Source organism: Canis lupus, chromosome 9 (genome assembly GCF_011100685.1).
Source record: "Canis lupus familiaris isolate Mischka breed German Shepherd chromosome 9, alternate assembly UU_Cfam_GSD_1.0, whole genome shotgun sequence".
Taxonomy (NCBI): domain Eukaryota; kingdom Metazoa; phylum Chordata; class Mammalia; order Carnivora; family Canidae; genus Canis; species Canis lupus.
Genome location: NC_049230.1, coordinates 10,190,821 through 10,208,756, shown reverse-complemented (window position 1 = coordinate 10,208,756; position 17,936 = coordinate 10,190,821). Strand labels below are relative to the sequence as shown.

General features: G+C 37.7%; 1 long non-coding RNA gene across 1 annotated transcript in view; it reads left to right on the top strand.

The window, feature by feature from the left end:
• The window catches only part of LOC119873422, a 109,452-nt gene extending 92,028 nt beyond the window's left edge, over positions 1–17,424 (top strand). The window contains exons 2-3 of the long non-coding RNA XR_005363994.1: positions 8,925–9,020; positions 17,301–17,424. This is a non-coding gene — a long non-coding RNA (uncharacterized LOC119873422). The remainder of the gene's footprint in view (positions 1–8,924; positions 9,021–17,300) is intronic.
• The last annotated feature ends 512 nt before the right edge of the window (positions 17,425–17,936 follow it).

Genomic DNA, 17,936 nt, shown 5'->3' with positions numbered 1-17,936 from the left:
GAATTCCTGTACCAGTTCTGGCAATTTTTTTGGTGGAGTCTTTTAAGTTTTCTACATAGAGTATCCTATTGTCTGCAGAGTTAAAGTTCGACTTCTTTGATGATTTGGATGCGTTTTATTTCTTTTTGTTGTCTGATTACTGAAGCTAGGACTTCCAGTACTATGTTGAACAACAGTGGTGAGAGTGGACATCCCTGCTGTGTTCCTGACCTTAGGGGAAAGGCTCTCAGTTTTTCCCCATTAAGGATGATGTTAGCTGTGGCTCTTTCATATGCAGCCTTTATGATGTTGATGTGTGTTCCCTCTATCCCTACTTTGTTGAGAATTTTTATGAAGAAAGAATGTTCTGTTTTGTCAAATGCTTTTTCTGTGTCTATTGAAAGGATCATATGGTTCTTATCCTTTCTTTTATTAATGTGGTGTATCATGTTGATTGATTTGCAGATGTTGAACCATACTGGCAGCCCAGGAATAAATCCCACTTGGTCCTGGTAAATAATCCTTTTAATATACTATTGGATCCAGTAAATACTATTGGCTAGTATTTTGTGGAGAACTTTTGCATCCATGTTCATCAGCAATATTGGTCTGTAATTCTCCTTTGTAGTGGGGTGTTTGGTTTTAAGATCAGGGTAATGCTGGCCTCATAGAATGCATTTAGAAATTTTCCTTCCATTTATATTTTTTGGAACAGTTTCAGAAGCATAGGTATCAATTCTTCTTTAAATGTTTGGTAGAGTTCCCCTGGGAAGCCATCTGGCTCTGGACTCTTGGTTTTTGGAAGATTTTTGATTATGGATTCAATTTCTTTTCTGGTTATGGGTCTGTTCAGACTTTCTATTTCTTCCTGTTTCACTTTTGGTAGTTTATAGGCTTCCAGGAATTTATCCATTTCTTCCACATTGCCTAGTTTTTTGGAATATGATTGCTCATAATATTCTCTTATAATTGTATTTCTGCAATGTTGGTTGTGATCTCTTTCATTCATGCTTTATTTATTTGGGTTCTTTCTCTCTTCTTTTTGATAAGTCTGGCTAGGGTTTTACTAATCTTATTAATTCTTTCAGAGACCCAGTTCCTAGTTTTGTTGACCTGTTCTACTGTCTTTTTTTTTTTTTTCTATATCATTGATTTCTGCTCTAATCTTTACTATTTCTTTTCTCCTGCTGGGTTTAGGCTTTATTTGCTGTTCTTTTTCCAGCTCCTTTAGGTGTGAGGTTAGGTTGTATATTTGAGACTACTTTTGCTTCTTGAGGAAGGCTTGTATTCTGATACACTCTTAGGCCTGCCTTTGCTGCATCCCAAAGGTATTGGACTCTTGTGCTTGCATTTTTGTTGTTGTTGTTTCCATGTATTTTTTAAATTCTTTTTTTTTTTTTTTTATTTCCTGATTGACCCATTCAGTCTTCTGTAGGATGTTCTTTTACTTCCATGTATTTATGGTCCTTCCAAAATTTTTCTTGTGGTTGACTTCAAGATTCATAGCATTGTGGTCTGAAAATATGCATAGTATGATCTCAATCTTTTTGTACCGGTGGAGTCCTGATTAGTGACCCAGTATGTGACCTATTCTGGAAAATATTCCATTTGCACTGGAAAAGGGTATGTATTCTGCTGCTTTAGAATGAGATGGTCTGAATATATCTGTGAAGTCCTTCTGGTCCAGTGTATCAGTAAAAGCCCTTGTTGCCTTGTTGATCTGCTTAGATTATCTGTCCATTGTTGTAAATAGGGTATTAAAGTCCCCAACTATTATTGTTTCATTACCATTGAGTTTAAGTTTGTTATTTATATATATATGTATACACACACACACACACATACACACACACACACACTTGGTTGCTTCCAAGTTAAGGGCATAAGTATTTACAATTGTTAGATCTTATTGGATAGACCCCTTTATTATATTTTCTTTCTTCATCTCTTATTTCAGTCTTTGTTTTAAAATCTAGTTTTTCTGATAGAAGTATGTTTTTCTGAAAGTTTTTCTGAAAGAAAGCCCCTCTAGCTTTCCTTTGATGTCCATTAGCATGATAAATGGCTCTCCACCCCCTCACTTTCAATCTGGAGGTGACTTTGGGTCTAAAATGAGTCCCTTATAAGCAGCATATTGATGGGTCTGGTTTTTAAATCCACTTTGATACCCTATGTCTTTTGATTGAAGAACTTACATTCAGAGTAATCATTGAAAGATAGGAATTTAGTGCCATTGCATTACCTATAAAGTTCCTGTTCCTGTAGATCGGGGAACATGTGTTTGTATTTGTGTTTTATGTGTCTGTGGTGAAATCACTGGATCATATGGTATGCTCATGAGATGCTTACTACCAAAGAGTTTTTCAGTGTGGTTTCACCAATTCGTATGCTTAAAGCAGTGTATGATTCCTGCCAGCTGTTCAAAATCATAACCAATAGTGGGTATTGAATCTTTTTTTTTTTAATTTTACACATTCCAGTGGGCATGCAGTGGTATCTCCTTTGGACATCAATTTCTATATCCCTCATGGCTAATGAAATTAAACATACCTTCATATGTGCGATCACCATTTAACATCCTCTTTGGTGAAGTGCCTATTCCAGGCTCTTACCCATTTTGCTCTTGCCTTCTTGGTCTTGTCTTTATTGATTTCTAGGAGTATTTTATAATTTCTTCCCCATTCCAAATCATGTGCAGACATACTGTCTAGAGGTCAAGAGAGATTATAGGGAATAAGATTAAATGGCAGAACATGAATGCACACTATCATACAAACACATAGAGATTTCTGAAATTTCAGTATGATCTCCAATTTATACCAAAGTTCATAAGGAGACAAAAAAGCTCAAATAGCATGTAAAGTCTGTAACTCATAGGTCAATGTCCAAATAAACTAATCTAAAATTAAAAATAATCTTATGCTCAATCAGCCAAAGGTTTACTTTGTTAGGAGGATAAAGTAGAGGCCTCTCCACCTCAGGTGGGTACCATTCTTTCTTTTCAGTGCTTCAGATGCTGGTTTACTTTAATAATGCTCTGAGTTCACAGAGGAGTTTCCAGGGCACCAACTGCAATCTCATAAAATGTAGAAAACAACCTCACCTGCAGCCTCAGAGCAGTCAGTGCAATGATATACCAAAATGGTATTTCATCAGACTCCTGTCATCCAATGCCAAAGAAGAGACTCTAGAGCTAGGTACATAGAAAAAATTTCTGGTTGTCCAGGATGTACCAAGATGCAGCCTGATGGTGACAGTTGTCTCATTTTCAGAGTTGAAATTAAACCCTGCTGGGAGAAATCTCCCATTCTTCTGTTAATTATGACACTATATATAATATGTGTGTGGGAAAGGGTGATAAAAATTAGTCGATGCATACTATTTCCTTGCCTAGAGGAGCAGTTATGTAAAATAATATAGCTCAGATTTAACAGGTGGCAGACACTAAATATCTTGTATATGTCTGCTAATGGCCCTTTAAGGAAGGTGGTTGTGTTAGTCCAGGCTCTCCAAAGAAATAGAACCAATAGGATATACAGACATAGATGAGAGAAGATTCATTATAGGAATTGGGCCATGAAATTATGAAGGCTGAGAAGACCCAAGATAGGCAATCTGCAAGCTAGAGAACTAGGAAAGCCAGTGGTATAATTCAGCCTAAGAACTGGGGGCAGGGGTGGGGGATAAGAAGGGGGTTGCTGGTGTAAGTCTTCTTCTCAAAGTCTAAAGGCCCAAGGTCTGAGGACAGCAGAAAAGGGGGTTCCAGCTCAAGAAGATAGAGAATTCGCCTTTCTTCTTTTTTTTTTTTTTTTTTCTTTCCTGTTCAACCCCTTGAGGGATGATGATGCCCACCTACATTGGGGAAGGCCATCTGCCTTATTCAATTTACTAATTCGAAGGCTAATCAGTTCTGGAAATACTCTCACTGACATACCCAGAAATGTTTTCCAGCTATCTGGGCATCCCTTAGCCAAGTGAGCTTAACATATAAAATTAATTATCACAGTACTACTCTGATTATCAACCCTGTCTTACGAATATGAACATTGAAGTGCAGATTGTTTAAGAAACTCACTCAAGGCTACAAAGCTGGTTGGCAGGTGACAGTTTTATACTGAAGTTACCTTTTTCCACTTTGCTTCTAAGCTCTCTTTCTGGTGCCCTGGTGCTGCAGTGTGTGTTGTCTCTCTGGGGACCCAGGATTTGTTTCCTCCCAGGAGCAGGCATTTTTAGATCTGTGTCACATTATCTGGTGTTCCACATTTGTCTGTGTATATTCAAGCCCATGAAACATACCTCAAAGCAAATTGGAGGAAAGGCTTTTTCTCACTGTATCCCTCATTTGGCTAAAGAACAATTACCCTCATGGATTCCTAAAGCCAGGCAGCTGGGGATGTATCTGCAGCTTTCATCCCTAGAGCCTGTTGAGGACCAATATTCCTGGCATGAGCATTGTAAAACATTGGCTGTCCTCACCTTTTGAATATTCTGGGCCCTGAAAGCATGTCTTCCTGCTATGTGTTTTCTCTGTGAAGGTAGTTTATATTCCTCTATTTAATAATGATCTAGCATAATAGAAGTTGCTTCTTCTAAACTCATCCTTTCTCCGTGGGGAGCTCTTAGTAAAAAGTGGAGAGCAGCCAAGATATATAAATTTCCCTTGTAAAAAATACATAAATAAATATCAAGAAAGACACAAATACACACATTGGTTAAGATCCCAATCCCAAATGCCAAAAAGAAATCAGGTGGGTAGCTAGAAGGTGATGACAGGCTGAAGGTTTTTGTTGTAGGTATTAATAACAGAAAACTGATCAACTGTAAAAGCAAATCAGTTGACCCAGGAAGTTTCATACAACTGAGAGTAGAGAAAATTGGCAAAGTAAAGTTACCTGGGATGTTAGAGGTGAACAGGATATCAGGCATAGTGAACTCAGCTCTTCCATTTGCCAAGGGGAAGAAAGGAATGATGATGGCATAGGGCAGATCCAATGTAATCAAGTTTACATAGTAGATGGAGCAGAGATGAAAGATTTCCATCTTAAGACTTCTAGTTTGGGTAGTAGCAGGTGAGATCCTCTACCCAGGGAAGAGGACTAGGGGGCAGGGCTTGCAGATTTGGGAAGCATCACACAGTTAAAAAAAAAATCCACTTCAATTCAAACAAAGTTAGTTAACCAGAGAAACCTAGGTAGAATTTATCATGAAAAACTAGAGAATTATAGCCTGCATGTAGAACATGTAAAACGTTATATAGCTTGTGCCCAATACTTGATTGAGTTTTAATTAACTTTCTTATATTGCTAGTTTTCAATGTGTTATCTCTCAGTTCTTAACCTTTCAGTGCCATCTTATGCTTCTTTGATAGCAGATGTTGGGAGCTCTATTAGGAGATCATTTTTGAATGTCAAATCCTGTGTGTCAATAGACCTAATTACCTTACAGAAAAGCAAGCAACCATCTGTGTAAGCCAGCCAGCAAGAAAGTGCTCCCTCCTCTGGCTGAAAATCTTCTCCTTACCTTCTTTGGCTCTTATAGTCCATTTCAGTTGAAGAGAGAATCTACCCTTTATACCTGGGATATGATTTATAACTTTGTGTTTCACTGGTCTGTTTTAATCTGAGATTCCGTATTTCTGTTATAGCCAAGTGGTGGTTATTACCCAGCTCCTGGGCAAGCCTCAGCTTAGTTCTGAATAATGGTTGTTCAAGAACAATACAGAGAAACAGTAGAGGCAGGGGATCTACCTTTCTGCTGCTTGCCTTGTCCCTCTAGGACAAGGAGTAGGTCCAAAGGACCAAGAGCTGAAAGTAACCACAACCTTCCCACCCCATAGGCAGTGTCCGCTGTCCATATCTAATAGATATAATGAGCTCTCACCCAGGCCTGTGCTTTCTAAGTGTTCAGGCTGCTCTCCTTTTAAGGGGAAGTTGGGGAGAGGATGAGGCTAGGGTGGGGGAAGGAAGAAAAATCCTGTTGTGTCCATCAACAGGTGAAGCCTAAAAATTTCACTGGAAAAAGTTATGGAAGAAGTAACAGCTGCAGGCCTGTTTGGAGCAAGTCAGCAGAGTAGTTTCCATCTGGCATCTGTTTCATCTGCAGAAGAATTTTTTTTTTCCTTTTTAAATAAGGCTTGAGCTGAAGGCCCACTTTATTTAGGAGATGTTAAGTCCCAGGATACCAATGGCTTTGCAAGCTGCCAGCATAACCTCCTCATCCCCTTCCTTACACACCTCCCACCAGCCTGTCATGGTCTTGCTCAGTGGAAAAAAAGAACATCCAGAGATTAAAATAGCTCTAGTGCAAGGTGAAAACCTTCAAGCCACACAGAAGTGTCAGCGAGCAGTGAATCGGACTGGATGGGAAAGGTGCAAAAGTTTACCTTTATAGTTAACGTATAGGGTCAGGTGCATAGTAGATATTCAATAAGCTTCTGTGTTTTGGAAAAAGTAAAAAAAAAAAACAAAAAAAAACCAACAAGCTCTTTGTTTTGTATGACTAGGAGGAAAGAAACAAGTCCTTCTGCAAAACTTAAAATAACTTTCTGGGGCCTCAGGGTCATGTTGTTCTCAATGTGAAAAGTGATAGAACAGCGTATTGGATGATCTCTTTAAGAAAGGGTTTTACATAAGAATAACCTGGTTTCAAAATTTAATATATAGAAGCGAAATCCAATCTTGATACAATCAGGGTTAAGTAATCATCACAAAAGCAATCATCACAAGAACAAGGATGCCCTTAAAGAATTTGGGTCTCTGTAGAAACGTTTACTACCTTATACTTTTCAGAATCAATGGAAGGCAAGAAATATCTCAAGAACTTAGATAAAACAGAAGGAAAGTAGATACCCCCCCCCCTTTTTTTTTTACAAATGTGAACTATGTTTATGGTTCTTGAATTGACCCTGAAATTTCTTTTTCATTTAATATCTGAGATAGCACAATGATAAATGCCTTACTGGATCTTGGTTAGGCATAGGTAATCTTTATTGTTGCTAACAACGAGAAGAGAGAAGAAGAAATAAGGCAGATGACAGATAGCCAAAGGGTAAGGGTAATCAGAGATAAAACTCCCATCGGATATGATATGGTGATATTTATTGACTTAGAATCTTCAAAATCCCCTATTCTTGAAAAATGATGACTGTTTTGCAGTCATTCTGAACAGGATTCTCTATACTAAGGGTATTACAGATAGAATTTTCCACATTCTTTCTCTACCTATAATATATTTATACTATAAGCAGGTCAAACTTTAGCCCCTTCCATTAGGATTTTCAAACCAAGCTGTCTCATAGCTTTGATCAGGGAAAAAAATTGAATCTAGCCTGAACTTCTTCTAAATGTAAAGATTGTCCTCCTAGCTTTGCTGGGATCCTAACACAGGGTCAGTGAGCAAGATAGAGGAAGAAGAAAAATTAATGGCCAGTAATTATTTTATTCAGTACTTAAGGTTCTACAACAGGCTCCAAATGATGATGATAAATGTCAGATAGAAATCTATTTTTCAGAATTCCTCTCGGGAAGAATATTATGTTTGTTTAGAAAATGTGTTTTGATAAGTTGTCTAGAGCTATGACTAAGACTGCAATTGCATATTAAAGTGAAAAAAAAAAAACAGCTGAGAAATAGTCAAAGGAGAGTGATGATCTTCCCTCTGTTTGCGTGGTTGCCATATTCTCTGGGGCAGAGTCTTGCTTCATGCATAGGCAACCCCCAGGGGTTTGTTAAAACATACATTTGGTCCAGTATGGCTGTGGTACAGCTCAGAGTCCTGGGGTCGATAAAGCACCCAGATGATGCCCAAGCTGCTAGCCCAAGGGCACTGAATAGCCACTTTGTAGAAAGCACTGATTTAATTTTCTCTGCACATTTTGGGGTAGACATTGGAAGAGCATGAATTATCCTGTGTAACGGAAGACCTATTCTGCATACTAGAAAAGCTAGAGAGATTTGGGGCAAGCCCACCAGAGCGGAATCACTGAAGAGGCTCAGTGGGGCAGCATTAGGTTACTAAGAATGTTTACTTAAGCTGTTGCTCTCAGGGATGCAATGGAAAATCCTCTTCCGGTTGCTCATAAAACATATTCAATTAAAGGTCCACAGCAAAACTAAGAGGTTCTCAGTTTTGCATTCAGGTAGGCCTGGGAGAAACCAAGGATAAAAGAGCAGGAAGCTAAGGAGCCCAGTGACACCTGAATGCCCAAACCAAAAGGGATAATTGCCAGCCATAAGCATATTTATCTGTGTCAGCCACCTAAGTTCTTTGCATGTTCTTCTATTACTATCGTCTTTTTCAATACAAGAAGACCTAAGACCCCTGCTTTCAAACCCTCACCTACAAAGCCCAAAGACTACATACAATCATCCAGGAGCTGAAAAAAATGTCTTTTTCTTTAGAAAAAAAAATTATTTTATTTACATTCAGTTAATTAACATATAATAGGTGATTATTTTCATTTTCAACCTGAAGGAGGGAAAACCAATCTCTCTCTGCATCCCTCTTTCTCTATGTTTTTCTATCTCCACCCCCACCTAATAATTTATGAGGAGAGTAAGCATTCCTGAGAGCTGTTTTGTTTTTTTTTAATTTTATTTATTTATTCATGAGAAACCCAGAGACACAGGCAGAGGGAGAAGCAGGCTCCATGCGGGGAGCACCACGCAGGACTCGATCCTGGATCCCCAGGATCACGCCCTGGGCTGAAGGCAGCACTAAACCACTGAGCCACCCGGGCTGCCCTGAGAGCTGTTTTTTAATTTATATTCCCTCACCTTTTATAACATCTTGAAATTCTTCCCCTTGTTTACAGTCACACCTCTCACTGCATTAACACACCTTCATTCTGTTAACTCCTACTTTGAGTGAGTCATCAGGCTTTTAAGGTGAAGTAAATTAAAGTGATCACAAAGGAATTATAGCAGGGTTTTTTTTTTTTTTTCTAGAGGAATTTCCTTTATAAAAAATTATACCTACCGCTCAGCAGAAGAAAGAGAATATGACCAAGAGCTTTGAAGTTCTTGAGTATCCTTCTCTGAAAGGTAACTGCTACCCTGGAATTTTGTATTCATTGGTCTCTTGCTTTCCTTTTAGCCTGCAAATAAATGTATGTGTCCCTAAAATAGGTGTTTTGCATTCTTTGTTTAGCATGTATCATGTTAAATGTTTTCTCCTGTAGTTTGTTTCCAATCAATATTCTGTTTGCGAGAGTCACTGATGCAGAGTAGGACGTTGCAATCCATTCATTTTTTCAACACTGGTATTTTTTCAAGACATGGTGGGACAGGATGTGAGACTGGTTTCCTGGTTGTTTCGCTTTTTCTTTACTATTATTAAAAATGTTTTCCTTAAATCCAGGAGTCCCACAACCTATTTTCTCTCTACTCACCATATTTTATCTATTCCCACCTTACTTTAGGTCAGAAGTTCTTATCCATGGCTGCTTATTAAAATCACCTGGGAAAGATTTTAAACCTCCTGATGTCCACATTGTGCTCTGGGCAAACTGCAACAGAATCTCTGGGGGTGGGACTCAGGTATTAGCATTCCGCAAGGTTCTTCAGGTGCTACCAACGTGCATGCAGACAAGTTTTTGTTTGTTTATTTATTTTTTAAAGATTTTGTTTATTTATTCATGAGAGACATAGAGAGAGAGAGGCAGAGACACAGGCAGAGGGAGAAGCAGGCTCCATGCAGGGAGCCCGACGTGGGACTCGATCCAGGGACTCCAGGATCACACCCTGGGTGCTTTAACCCCTGAGCCACCCAGGCTGTCCCAGACAAGTTTTTGTTTTTGTACATTGCTTTCGTTCTGCCTCATTTGAAAGGAAAAAATGTTTTACTGGTTCCAGCTGCATTTAATATAATTTCCTGGGAAGCTGTCCTCAAAAATCAGAAGCTAAATGTCCATCACAAATCCAGAAATCCATCCTCACTAGCCTTTTTTTTAAGCTTGATGGCTTGCCCATCCATCTACTCATGTCAACTGTGCCCAATTTTGACATGGTTTAGTAGAGTCTAAACAATGCCTGTTGGAGAAATATTAACTATTCATGGTTCACTCTGGGTAACTTTGCAAGGCCAAGCCCTTGTTTACCCTTAACCCAAAGGTTAAGACCCAAAATTTGACCCATTCTTTTAAAAATCCACATCATAAAAACAAAACAAAATACAGCTTTTTGTTCTGAAGTCAATAATTATTAAACCTAGAGTCACATGATCTGCCCTGATCCTTTTCTGGGAAATATGTTCTTTTGGCCACTATCCATTTCTTTAAGCAGAACCCTTGGTAGAGGATGAGTCAATAGGGTACATGGTGACTCAGGCTCTAAGTAAAACAGAATGAATTGATTTAATGCCTTGAGAAGTAGCTTGTTACCCAATTATGCAAAATGTAACCTGATATCCAAGAAAGCCATCATCTAGCAGGATCTATGAGCTGGGAGTAAACTCCTCATTACCCCAATGGGAAAATATTAGATAGAGAGCTATTATTCATTCTTTAGAGAGCTTGATAATAACAACTCAGAGGTGACTTGAAACAGTAAGCAACTAATACTCTAAGAGCAGAGCACAGTAAAATAAATCTGCTAGCTATGTCTGGTGTTTGGGCGGGGGTTCGTTAATGTTCTTTGTCAACCATGTCATGTATTTTCCCTGAAGGGTGCTACTACTGGTGTTAACAATTACTCTCAACCTTCCATCTATCTCAAACTCTTTTTTTTTTTTTAATTCCAAGCCAATTTTGTAAAAAGTCAATTTTTATATTCACTTATTTCTCCTTTTTTGTTTCAAATTTTTTTTTTAGATTTTATTTATTTAGTCATAAGAGACACACACAGAGAGGCAGAGACAGGTAGGTAGAGGGAGAAGCAGGCACTCCATGGGGAGCCTGATGCAGGACTCGATCCCAGGACCCCAGGGTCACGACCTGAGCCAAGGCAGATGCTCAACCACAGAGCCATCCAGGTGCCCCTTGTTGCAAATTTTTATTTAAATTCTAGTTAACAGATAGTGTAATAATGGTTTCAGGAGTAGAATTTAGTGATTCATCACTTATAACACCTGGTGCCCATCACAACAGGCTCCCTCCTTAATATTCATCTTCTAAGAATAAAAATTGAGGGGAAAAGAACTTGTGGAAAAATACAAGACTTAAATAATATCTACACAGCTCTCTTATGGTTATGGGAAGTTTACAGAACATTTAGGTCATGCTGAACCTAATACCTAGTCTAGGAGCTTATTCAGGCAACACTTTTTAATGCCGTTGATGTTATTTAGTGATAATGAAATAGTAGTCTGACTTCTTTTCTTGGCCAAGTGATTGTGGTTTTGCCCTTCAAATTCTCTAAGATACGGACCTTTGCAGAGACTGGAGAATGGATTCTTACTAAAATTTTCTAATTTCTGCAATCAAAATGGCATGTTGCCCTTGCCTATTTTCTTTGTAAGTCTACTTGTATTATCAGAAACTTAAATAAGCCTAGATTAAAGGTAGGTTTTATGGGCATACGTAAACTTCTTGGATAGATGAGTTTTGAGCCATTTTACACACTCCGAAATGTTCAGTTGTTGATGATTCTGTATTGGCAATAAAGAAGAAGAAAAAGAAAAATCACTTAGAAGCAGTAAAGCCAAAGGTTTTTGGTAATTAGTTTCCATCACAGGGAAATAAAGAAGCAAATAATCAGATTGATTATAAATTTTGTTAGTTACAAGTTACATTGCTAGGGGAGTGGGTTTTCTTCTTTTACATCTGAATGCCTCAGAACTTTTATAAAAGATCTGGTATCAGAGCCACACTTGGGTGAAGAATAGTAGGAAAAAAGTTAGATGGATAATATTCACATGTTTTAAATATTGAAGAGATGATATAAATTTATGTTATTTATTAAGATTCATTTATCTACAAGGGAGGTGAAGAATTTTTTTCTAATGAACATAAGAGGGGGCATAGTAGAAGAGAAAGAAACGTTGAAATAAAGATATCAGAAAAGGACAGTTCCTACTGACTAATTTTTCTTTATTTAAAAAAATTATATTTGTCTCTATTTCTTTACATGTAGCTTCTAGTTAAAATTTTTGGTGTTGGAGCATGAAGAATATTTCACCCTCTTGGAGGTTTATTTTTGTTTTGTTTTGTTTTGTTTTGTTTTTGTTTGTTTGTTTTTGTAAATATTAAGACTAAAGCAACCCCTACCCATATTTTTATCTGGAGGTGTTAGCATTTAAACTTTAACAGTGGACATGATTTCTATGCAAGAATAAGCAGAAATCCATGCTTATATTCAGAGTTTCCACTTAATTTCTCTGGGTATCTGCCTCTCTGTTGCCATGCAGTAGGATTATGATCACAGAATGCCCCAAATTATGCAATAACTTACATTCTTGTAATAACGTTTTACTGACTACATGAATGCCATGTGATCTATTAATGGGAAGATTAATAGTAAGCGTATTATTACAGAATTTGGTTTATATTTTGAGATTAGCCATTGATCGTTACATGTTTTTACTGACGTGGTTTAATGGCAGAAGACGTACAATAAATTGTAGCAAATCAGATTACTATTCTATTGCTTTTGGCCATCTAGCTTAGTTGAATAGGAAAATATACGCTGAGTATAGGGTTGCAGGTTCAATCCAGGTGTACCTCTCACCCCTGCTGGATGTTTCTCAGATGCAATCTTTGTTTTCCAAAGAGAGAATCCAAGGGAGAGGGCATAGATGGAGTAACCCACACACCCCACACGTGTACATAAACACTCCCCTTAAATTAGATATATTTTCTGATGGTTGATCAGAGCTGTAATCCATTTATATATGACAGCATGATTAGTGTCATGAACCATTGCTCTGATTTAATAAACGCACTCCATTGAAAAACAGAATCCAGCAGACCCTTTTAATTTGCTTTCCTTGGACACTTAAGACACCTGATGGAAACCTGGACATAGTCTCTAAATGCAAAATAAAATGGAAAATTGAGACTGATTCCAACAAAGGATATCGATCTTGGCATGAGTCCTCCCTTAGGCTTTTACTAATATCAAGACCAAAGTAATGCTATTTTGTCTTTCCTTCTCTTCCTCCTTCCCATCTTCCCTCCCTCTTGCTCTCTTGTATTCTCTTCCCCCCTAATACTTTATCCTAATAGTTAACAACAATAGCAAACACAGGCATTCTTATATTTCAGTTACTGCTCTAAGGCTGTCCCCTATTAAGTCAAGTGATCTTCATGATAGGGTTTGGATTAGGTATTATAATTATCTTTATAGATTGAGAAAGTGAGATCCAAACAGAAAAGGTAACATCCTTGGTGTTAAATTGCTAGCCAGTGTCAGAGGTAGGATTTGAATTCAGGTCATCTGATTTTGTCTGGCAGTAGGTGTGGTCCTAATCATTACAATCTCCTGTGTAGAGATAGGTTATAGACTGAACCACGAAATTAAATTTTACACCTAGGGCAGCCCATGTGGCTCAGGGGTTTAGTGCCGCCTTCAGCCCAGATCGTGATCCTGGAGACCCGGGATGGAGACCCATGTCGGGCTCCCTGCATGGAGCTTGCTTCACCCTCTGCCTGTGTCTCTCCCTCATTTTCTCTCTCTCTCTCTGTGTCTCTCATGAATCAATAAATAAAATCTTTAAAAGAAATAAAATAAATTTTACATCTAATTAATTTAAAGTGATATTTGAGATAGATATCCTGCTTGAATTACCGATGTCCATATGTTTAAAATATTTTTATATTTCATTTCAAACTACGCAGTAATTTCTAACTCTACAAAGTTAAATACAGTCATTGCCAAAAGCGTTATCTGCTAGACCTGCTTTGGATAAGAATAATTTTAAGGCTATATTCATTGTGAACATGTCATTGCATGTTATTAACTCAAACTTTAAAAGCTAAGAAACCTTTGTGATGGAGATCAAATGTCTCCCTGCCGTCTTCATCCTGCCTGCCACTGAAAACTATCATCTCCACGTATGCACAAAGGCAAATTTTTAGCCTAGCCTTTCTGAATTTTTATTTTTTTAATTAGCAAGATCCAAGTACATGAGATTAAACTTATAATTTTGCTATTGATGTTTTGGAGAGATCAAAAATACTTTAAACAGATCACTTAAAAAAATTCAACACTTTCCAAGTATCTGGAAAACCAAACAATTGTTGAGCTTTAATGATGAGTTCTTTCTTTTTTTTTTTTAAGATTTTATTTGTATATTCATGAGAGACACAGAGGCAGAAACATAGGCAGAGAGAGAAGCAGGCTCCCTATAGGGATCCTGACGCAGGACTCGATCCCAGGACCCCAGGATCATGACCTGAGCCGAAGGCAGCCACTCAACCACTTAGCCACCCAGGCGTCCCTTAATGATGAGTTCTAAGTAGAACTCATACACACACACACACACACGAATGCATATATAAATGTGTATATATATATAAATGTGTGTTTTTTCTCTTCTGTATATCATATACATACGTGTAATAAAGCAGTATGCTAATATGTAGTGGGCAAGCAACAGTTGTCAGAGGATTTCTAACTGCATCTGTGCAATGCAATTTGGCCATGTGAAACATTTTATTTTTTAATCTCATACTTAATAATGCCACATGGAATGAAAATGTATTCATTCCTTTTCTATACCTTGAAGCATGTATCCTGGAGTCACAAAACCACTTATTACCAGGGAGGTATTAGTCTTTGAAGTATGTATAATTACAGGAGAAGTTTAACTCACTCAACTTTACTGGGTTTTATGCTTTATAGCAGAAGATGATTGTAATTCTCTTTAATTAGCAGAATTTTAAAAATCCAGTAGCTTGAAGAATATTTTCTGGTTTTTGCTTAGGGATCATTGTCAACCTTCCAGCATGGTAATTTAATGTCCCCTGAAATGTTATATGCCAGAATGATTAAGTATCATTACAAGGGGAAAATTTTATACAAAGGCAAATACCATACCCGATCATGTTCACTCAATTACAATTAAAGTGAATGCACTTTAATAACACTCAGCAGTTTGTTTATCACGCAGAGGGAAACAGGTGCACTACGCTACAGCAATTCATCTCATTTATACCTGAGACATGTAGCTGAAATCACCCTTCTGTCTATCTTCTTTATTAGGGTTACATTTATTTGGTAAAGCTTTGGAAGGAAATAAAAATAGGCATATCACATAACAATGCCAACCTCTTTCTGCACAGACTTGAATAGTTTAAGCACCTCCATGTCTTCCAAATACATTCCCTGGGCAACATTTCCTCTTGAGTCTAATTAGAGTCTATTCTGTGTATTTACAAACAGGAAGCAACCAGGGCTGTGACCTCATAATCTTCACTCAGAGGCCTCCTCAATTAACCTGAGGTATTGGTGTTATTTGGGAATGGACACTGGGGTCATTGTAAGGTCTCTATGTGACAAGGGCAAACGACTTCCTTTTTCTCCCCTAAACATGACAATTATGTTGTTTTCAATGATTAACTTGACAATTAGAGGCATTTTCTAGAAATTTTAACGACCCAATTCTAATAGTCCTGAAAATAGGCAACAGGTAGTTTGGATTTATACTTTAAAGATCAAATATATGGATGAAACTTGAAGAAAAAAAAAAACTGACACATAACAGAGTAGAAAAGGTCCATTACACCAAGAGGGTTGTGGACAAAGGTAATTAATAGGTCCTAAAAAGCGTTCACATCTCCAAAGGACAAAGAAGTAGTGCCCAGCTATAAACTGATAACATTTTAGGGTTTTTTTGGGGGGAGAGGGGGGATAATGCTTATGTAAATGCCTATCTCCATGAAAAACAGATAAGGATTCTGAGATAATTAAAGACAAAAAAAGATTGTCTCCTTGTATGGTGTAGACCAGCACTATTTTAATAGAGTCCATTTCAGTTCTGTACAACCTAAAATATTATTATCATAATACCTCTTGATTTAACTGGGTGAAATTTTATCTTCACTTCCTTCTACATTTTCTTTTAGGTCACAGCATTCATAGATATTGTTTTTTTTTAATTCTTTATTTATTCATGACAAATACAGAGAGAGGCAGAGACATAGGCAGAGGGAGAAGCAGGCTCCCTGTGGGGAACACAATGTGGGACTCTATCCTAGGACCCCGGGGTCATGACCTAAGCTGAAGGCAGACACTCAACCCACTGAGCCACCCAGGTGCCCCTATAAATATTGTTTTGGAGAATATGTGTTGTTTAGCAGAGGAGGGGGTGGTATTAACAAGAATATGTAGCATCTAGGCATAGGAAAGCCCAAATTAGCGCTGCAGTTAACAATTATAGAATTATAAATTAAAATAGCCATCAAATAGGGGTAGTATTTATTATCACATTTTAATGATAGTATCCCTAAGAAAGCACCACAAGCTTCACACCAGCTTGTTCTCCTGTCCGTTCCACCTCAAAGAACAAATTAACTGGGCAGTGGTTAATTTGCCTACTACATAAATAGCCTAAATACTTATATATATTGCATTTGGTTACTGCAGGCAATGCTAGAGATGTAGTGTGGTTCAAAATATTGCTGAAGACTAGCAAGCATAAACGCTTTTTTAAATGTCAACTTGTTCTTTTTCTTAGTTGCATTTGTTGAAATCCCAAGATCCCTGAGGAGCTCAGGTCATGAATTTATTGCTAGTAAATCAATTTAATATTCAAACACATTCTACATGTTCCGTGTTGCTTGCTCTGAATTTGGCAGCTTAAGGACGGGTGGCACAAAAAAAGAAACCTTGAATTAATATCAGTTTCTCTTCTGCCCTCGCAAGAAAATTTCTACAGAAAAAAAAAAAAAACCCACAGGAGCCAAATCTATTTTCTCTTTATTATTTATATTACAAGTAACTGGTACAGAGAGATACTTAACAGATTTAAAATTGAAGATGCTGGCAAGGATAAATGTGCCGTTTCCCCAAATTTCCATGCATTGCAAATACTACCGTTATTAATAAAAACAATAAGGGTGTACTATGTGCCAGAAACTGCTAAATACTTCACAAGGATTTCCTTTAGCTCCATTAATCTATAAGATAGTTTCTATAGCTACCCTCATTGTAGGCATGAATAAGCTGAATTCTAGAGAGAATGAATTACATGCTCAAGATCACATAGCCAGGAAGACGCAAAACCAGGCATTGAATGGAGGCAAGAGAGATGGCAATCTCATTTTCTTGATCCTAGACTGTATAGCCTACTATTTTCATTGACTTTTTCTCAGAGTCAGTTCCTTCTCTGTGTGCTTGGCTATTACTTAACATGCTATGAGGTTTACAGAATTATCTTTCCAAAAGGCCGACCCAGAGAAGGAAGAAAGGGGGTTCCAGTTGTTGATATACCTCAAGATGAGTCCGGGACATTGGATGTGGGATTGAAGAGGTCAGCATAGAATACTACAAATCAGAGGAAGAAAGGTAGGTGCTTTGGAAGGTAAGCAGTGCTGCTGCGGATAACTAGATATTCGTATATAGATAAAGCAAACAATACCCTGGATACTCAGAATGAAGTTCTACATAGGAGGTAGTGATAGTCTTGAGTCCACTGAAAGGTGGCAAAGGGTTAGGAATGAGGTGGTGCTCTCTGGAGTTACAGGCAAAGGGTAGGGGGGTGGAATGCGACACAATCATTACATTCTTAGGAATGAATTTTGCACAGTATTTCCCTAAACTGTAGAAAGATGAGCAAATAGATACCATTTAATCTACTAATCTACTTAGTATCCATCAGGATTCCATGTCACAGTTCCCACTAGAACTGAGCTAAACTGTATATAAGGGTTATGAGACATTTATTTGAGATAAACTTCTATAATCATCACAGTTTGGACACTGTCCGTTGTAGGGCATTGATTTATTTAAACTCCTGTATGGCTGCACTGTTTTGAATCTAGAATCTGTGGAGCAAAAAGCATTATTTTGAAGGCTTAGTAG